We start from the raw sequence: 6,000 nt of genomic DNA, 5'->3' as shown, positions 1-6,000 counted from the left end.
TACTGGCCTAATGGAATGAATTGGAAAGTGTTTCTCTCCTTCTCTATTTTCTGAAAGAATTTGTGAAGGATAAGTATTATTTCTTCTTTAAATATTTGATAAAATTCACCAGTGAAGCCATTTGGGCCTGGATTTGTTTGTGGGGGGAGGGAAGATTTTAAATTACTAATTAAATTTTTTATTTGTTATAGGTCTTTCCAGATTTCCTATTTCTTCTTGAGTCAGTTTCAGTGTCTTCCTAGAACAGTGTCTTCCTGTCATTTTCACCTGAGTAGTTTAATTCTCTTCCTTTTCAGGTTAACTTTCACCAATATGGAATGTATTTAATGTTGGAAGAGGCAATATTTCCTTATTTATTCTTGCTCACCACTACATTTAAACTCATAATTCTCATTGGTCGTTGCACAGCATGACCATACCCATCATCCTATCATACATTAGAGGTGGGGATGGTATTTATACAGGCACAAATGCAGGAGATTCTAAGTATGAGTACCTTCTGCTCTGAGGCGTAGAACACATCTCAGGTTCTTTCACTGCAGCCAATCAGTCCGGTAGCATTAAGGGAAGCATACAGACAACTGTGCACTGCATTCATTGTTCTGCGGCCAGAAAACAAATAATGATGTCCCAGTAAGGGGCTTTTTCAAACAGGTTATTATGCGTGTGATTTTCTTTCTTAAAAAAAAGATTAGTAGGGACTTCCCTGGTGGCGCAGAGGTTAAGATTCTGCCTGCCAATGCAGGGGACACGGGTTCGAGCCCTGGTCTGGGAAGATCCCACATGCCTGCGGAGCAACTAAGCCCGTACGCCACAAGTACTGAGCCTGCGCTCTAGAGCCCACGAGCCACAACTACTGAGCCCCCTCACCTAGTGCCCGTGCTCCGCAACAAGAGACGCCTCCACAGTGAGAAGCCCGCGCACCGCAACCCCTCTCGCTGCAACTAGAGAAAGCCCGCGCACAGCAACGAAGACCCAACACAGCCAAAATTAAATAAATAAATAAATAAATAAATAAATAAATAAATAAATAAATAAATGAATGAATAAAAGATTAATAGCAGCAACAGTCCATTGCGAGCTGGCTATTACCCACAGGTGAATGACCTGGCCAATTTAAAGACCACAGCACAGAGGAGAAGGCTGTTTAATTGGAGAGAATTTCATAAAGACCATTTATGGCATTTATGGCATTATTAAGGCAATTCTTCCCTCTCTATGCCAGAATAAGTGATGTCTTACTGGACACATAAGCCAGCTTTTGAACTTTTTACCTCCTTTAAGGATACTACCTCAGTACTTTGACTCCAAGAAAAGCCTTTTAGCCAGATATTTATTAAAAAGAGAAAACAAAACTTAAGGCTACAGGAGTGGCTAGAAAAGCAAGAAGGAAAGCAAGAAAAATCATGGGGGAAGATTCTGGTGATTTTTAAGCTTTGGACAGACAGGTTTGAGGTGGGATAAGTTTACACCAAAATTTAGGACACAGAGGTGTGGTTCTGTGCTCTAATTGGAAATGATGAAGACTTCTATATTCTGTATCTGTGTTCTAGGTTTTAAATATTCTCTGAGGTTCCTTCCATGTCCAAATGTTAAGATCTCAGGGCTGCCAGTCTGAATCTATTATGTTTTCATATTTTCAAAATCATAACAGAGCAATAATTATTTACTTGCTACCTACTTCCCAAGAGTCACCATGTAGCTCAGATCTATACTGGCTGTGATATAATAAGAAATATAGGGCTTCCCTGGTGGCGCAGTGGTTAAGAATCCACCTACCAATGCAGGGGACACGGGTTCGAGCCCTGGTCCGGGAAGATCCCACATGCCGCGGAGCAACTAAGCCTGTGCGCCACAACTACTGAGCCTGAGCTCTAGAGCCCGCTAGCCACAACTACTGAAGCCCGCACGCCACAATTACTGAAGCCTGCGGCCTAGAGCCCGTGCTCTGCAACAAGAGAAGCCACCGCAATGAGAAGCCCACGCACCGCAACGAAGAGTAACCCCTGCTCGCTGCAACCAGAGAAAGCCCTCGCGCAGCAACGAAGACCCAACGCAGCCAAAAATGAATGAATGAATGAATTTTAAAAATAAATAAAGTTCTGGACACAAAACAAATCATTTCCTGCAGAGTCGGGCACACACAGCGTAGTTATAGGTGCAACCACCTGCAGGAGGAGACCCACCTGCAGGAGGAGACCCACCTGCAGGAGGAGACCCACCTGCAGGAGGAGACCCAGCCCAGACCCCCAGCACGGCTCTCTCTGACGGCAGCATCTATCCGACAGTCCCCTTACCCAACACACTGACTGAAAAGATTTACTGGCTCCTCTCTTATTTGAATGGTTGTAACCACACAAAATAAGTATAGGAAAAAAAAATCTGCTTTTTCCCTCCCAGTGTCTGCGAGATGCGTCATCCAAAGACTTTGCTTTTCAGTTCATGTGACAGTTACCCCCAAAGATCCCTTTTAAAATGTAAAATAGAACAAAACCAATTTTAAAAAGAAGTCAAACAGGCTTAGAATATAAACAAAGAAGACTGAAGAATTGGGAATATCTGACAATGTTTTATGGAAGAAAAGAAAAAAGGAAGACCAATGAATTGAAATGAAGTCAAAAAAGAAATGCCCAAATGAGCCTCTTTTGGATGTGACGTCTCTAAAATGGCGATCAGGTTTTCCTTTAAATTATCCATCTCAGTTCACACAGAATTAGGGCAGAACTACTCGTGATAAAAACAACAAACCTTCCAGATTCAGTAGCAGTTCAGAAAACCAACAGTCACAACCAGATGCACCAGGGAAGAGCTGATGGCATATTCAGACCATTTGTACACAAAGTTGAAAATAGTCTCAAGTCTGAAAGCCACTATGAAACGTAGTTTCTTGGCTTACCAGATTAACAAAAATATACTGCGTAATGTACTTAGTAATTAAAATTTAGTATATTATGGATCAACAAAAAGAAATCACACTCAAGAGAGTGAGAAGATAAGCCATGGGCTGGGAGAAAATATTTGCAAAAGGTACATCTGATAAAGGACTGTTATCCAAAATATAAAAAGAATAAGGAATTTAACAGACACCTCACCAATGAAGGTATACAGATGGCAAATAAGTACGTAAAAAGATGCTCCACGTCATACGTCATCAAGGAAATGCAACTGTGAAATAAAATTCATATTTTATGGCAAGACAAGAAAACTTTAAACATAAAAAATTTCCTCTGCCCTTGGGCCTCCTCTTTCCCCACTACTGTGCATTGTGTATCTGCATTAGGCATCGAGCAAACCTCCCCCAGCAGCAGAAATACCTGCTCAATCAAAAAAAGCAGCATTCTCCTAGCATCAACAAGGCAATTCCTTAAAAGATAACATTCCATCTTTATCTTGTAAGAGGCCACATGACCCACCGCCATGATGACACTCAGATCTGGATTGTGTAAACTGTCAACAATATGTCATTACATGTACAGCTCTCTTGTCTCAAAAAACTCATATACCGGTGCCTTGACTTCTAACAGGCAGAACTGTTCTCAGAGATTTCTGAGATGCTCTTTTAAAAAAAAGAACTGTAAAATCATTCTTAAAAAAAAAAATACATGAAAATTTTATCCATAAAATTTACCATCTTAACCATTTTTAAGTGTACAGTTCAGTGGCATTAAGTACATTCACATTGTTGTGCAACCATCACCACCATCCATCTCCAGAACTCTTTCATCTTCCAAAACTGACACTCTACTCCCACTAAACAATACCTCTCTTTCCCCCCAGCCCCCCAGGCCCTGGCAACCACCATTCTACTTTCTGTCTCTCTGAGTCTGGCTCTTCTAGGGATCTCACATAAGTGAAATCATACAGTATTTGTCCTTTTGTGACTGGCTGATTTCACTTAGCATAATGTCCTCGAGGTTCATCCATGTTGTAGTGTTATCGAACCAAGTCCGTGTGCCTGATGCACGGTGAGGCCAAACAATACCAAAACGCTGGAGTCTGGAGCAGAGAAAGGAGACGGGTGAATCGTGCCTTAAAAAAACTCCCCACTTGGGAGTTCCCTGGCAGTCCAGTGGTTAGGACTTGGCGCTTTCACTGCGGTGGCCCAGGTTGGATCCCTGGTCAAGGAACTAAGATGTTGCAAGCTGTGCGGGGCGGGCCAAAACAAACAAACAAAAGAACCACCCCAACTCCCCAAAAGCTTTCAGCAAAGCCCTTTTATAGGAAAGGTGAGGGAGGGGCGTGGTTAGTTGTTGCAGACTTCTTGGTGTCAGATCCTTTGTTCTTGAGGTCAGGTCATGGTCAGATCAGGATGTTCCTGTAACCCTCCACCAAAACAAATGTTATTCTCTGTCCTGACAAGAAAGGGCACGGTCCCAAGGCTCAACTTTCACCCTCTGAGGTCCAGGCCCTGGCTAAGAGGAGGGGGTCCCTGTGCAGGCCGGTCACCCTGCCTGGGAGTGTTCGTCCAGCACCCCAGTCTGGGTCCTCCCCCCAGTGCCCAGGCCCGGCTGAGGAGGCAGATCTGGCAGTGCCCTCAGGACCAGGTCCCCAGACCCTGCCCAGCCGTCATCACTGAGGGAGCCAGGGGCCCAGGACCCAGCCGGACTCAGGCTTCTCATTTAAACTGGAGGGAATCAGTTGTATAGGATCGATAGGAATACATGTTGTAGCAAATACCCATCAGGTGAAGTCCCAGCTCACAAACAATCGCCCTTCTTTGAGAATAGCCCCAGCCACAGAGGTGGACCTGAAGTAATGATGTGCAGTGTCCTTGCAACTTAACCCTGACCTCTGGCCACCTCCTAGCGGGAGACACCGGATCTAAGCTGGACCAGTTTTTGAAACTTGAACTGAGAGACTGAAGCTGGTTGAAGCTGTTACCTTTTTTTTTTTCTGGCCGCACAGCACGGCTTGCAGGATCTTAGTTCCCCAACCAGGGATCCAACCTGGGTCACCGCAGTGAAAGCGCCAAGTCCTAACCACTGGACCACCAGGGAATTCCCTGAAGCTGTTACCTTAATGGCAATGTCCATATACTCCAGGTGCTGAGGCCTCCATGGTCTGTGACCCATGGAGACTGCCGCCGCCATCAGGTTGCCGAGGTAGGGATGGGGGAGAGGTTCGCTGCTGCCTCAAGGCCTGGTCCCAACCAGCAGGCAGCCGAGGGGAGGGCTCTGGAGCTCTGTGGGACCCAGCCCTCAGCCCGTCCTCGGGCCCCCACCTCACCCACCCATCCCAAGGCCGGACGGCCCCAGGGAGAAGGCCTCCATCAGCTCTCATCGCACTCTCTGCTTGAGGACCCCAACGAGGCTGACTGAGCGTGACCTCTAACCCTGGTCTCGCACTCAGGGTCTCGCGCTAACTGCCGCGTGCTAAGTGTGCGCCGGCTCTGCCCCTATTAAGTAGCACGCAGCAGACTACTGTATGTATGGACCACACCTGTTTACCCATTCATCTACTGATGGACACTTGGGTTGTTTCCACCTTTTGGCCATTGTGAATAATGCTGCTACAAGCGTGATTGTACAAATATCTCTTCAAGTCCCTGTTTTCATTCTTTGGGGTATATACCCAAACGTGGAATTGATGGATCGTATGGTGATTCTAGTTTTAGTTTTCTGAGGAACTACTATGCTGTTTTCCATAAAGGCTGCACCATTTTATATTCCTACCTACCAAGGATTCCAATCTCTCTATATCCTCACCAACACATTTTTTTCTGTTTAATTGGCAACTTTTCTGTATTTTGAGAACTTAAAAATTTCCAAGGGATTTTTCTGTATTATAAATCAACAACCAACCAACCAGCCAAAACTCCCAGAGGAAAGAAACCCTCGGTATAAACAGCCAAAGCCTAGGTTTTAAGGTTTTCAAGCCTTTGGGTACGGGAAGAAAATAGGGGATGGGAGGGGAACCTCTTCACACAGAGAAAAACATCTGTGACTCAATAAAGGTTGCTCAAGGGCTAAGCCAAATTTCAATACATACCATATGAAATCT

The sequence above is a fragment of the Balaenoptera musculus genome, chromosome 20 (genome assembly GCF_009873245.2).
Source record: "Balaenoptera musculus isolate JJ_BM4_2016_0621 chromosome 20, mBalMus1.pri.v3, whole genome shotgun sequence".
NCBI classification, from domain to species: Eukaryota; Metazoa; Chordata; class Mammalia; order Artiodactyla; family Balaenopteridae; genus Balaenoptera; species Balaenoptera musculus.
The sequence above is the reverse complement of the archived record's forward strand: the minus strand, read 5'-3'. Positions refer to the sequence as shown.